Below are 777 nucleotides of genomic sequence, written 5' to 3' on the forward strand. Positions count from 1 at the left end.
ACAGCAAAGCCCAAGTCAATTACTGAAACGTTCCATTTCTTTCTAAACGGTACTGTAAAGCAAATCAGTATCAGAACAAAATAATAGTAAAAATCATTTTTTAAAAAGAAACAGAAAGTACATGGCTTACTCTGGTGATTAAAAAAGTCCCATCTGTGTTTTATTCTGATTGGCCGACAACCTCCCAGTCTACCCGGATACAAACCGAACGTCTTATTTGATTGGTTTTATAGGTCTGTTCTACCCAGATACTAAACGGAAGGCCTGTTTTATTGAGTTGGGTAGGTTCAACTGCTTAATAACTGTGTTTAGATAGGTTATGTATGTGTGGACGACAGTTGTAATACACTGTAAATATGTTAACGCAAAGCTAACGTAGTGTAACTGGTTGGTGTTAACCTTTGTTAATACTGTTTGATGAACATTAATATTACGATGTATTGTTTAGCAGGAATCGCCTTTTATGTACATTTTGTCAACCGGGTTGGTAGACTAGTATGTGGACCCTTTACAGTTAAACAGAACCAAAGGTGACGAACAAATGTAATAAAGCATGCAGCTCGGCTCTCATAATCATGATAGGGGAGCTTCAAACGTCGTAGCAGGGGGAATACCTCTTAAGTGTCCAAATTTTCGTAGAGTGCCCATATTTTTGCCTCATATATTTCTCTTGTTCTTCATAAAATTTGTGACAGTCTGTCAAGTTGCTCAGGATTGACGTAAATAAATTATATACTTTTTTCCGACTTAATGTCGTTTAGAAAATGCATGTTAATA

The 777-nt window shown here is 36.3% G+C and overlaps 1 protein-coding gene across 2 annotated transcripts in view; it reads right to left on the reverse strand.

Annotated features, from left to right (window-relative positions):
* Positions 1-209, reverse strand: part of RFX5 (regulatory factor X5) — a 654,045-nt gene extending 653,836 nt beyond the window's left edge. The window contains exon 1 of one of the 2 annotated variants that reach the window (XM_044080629.1): positions 131-209. The gene's annotated coding sequence lies outside the window, so the exon portion shown is untranslated. The other variant, XM_044080628.1, reaches the window with a different exon arrangement.
* Positions 210-777: the final 568 nt, after the last annotated feature.

The sequence above is a fragment of the Protopterus annectens genome, chromosome 8.part0 (assembly GCF_019279795.1).
Source record: "Protopterus annectens isolate FY-2018-M chromosome 8.part0, PAN1.0, whole genome shotgun sequence".
Taxonomy (NCBI): domain Eukaryota; kingdom Metazoa; phylum Chordata; order Ceratodontiformes; family Protopteridae; genus Protopterus; species Protopterus annectens.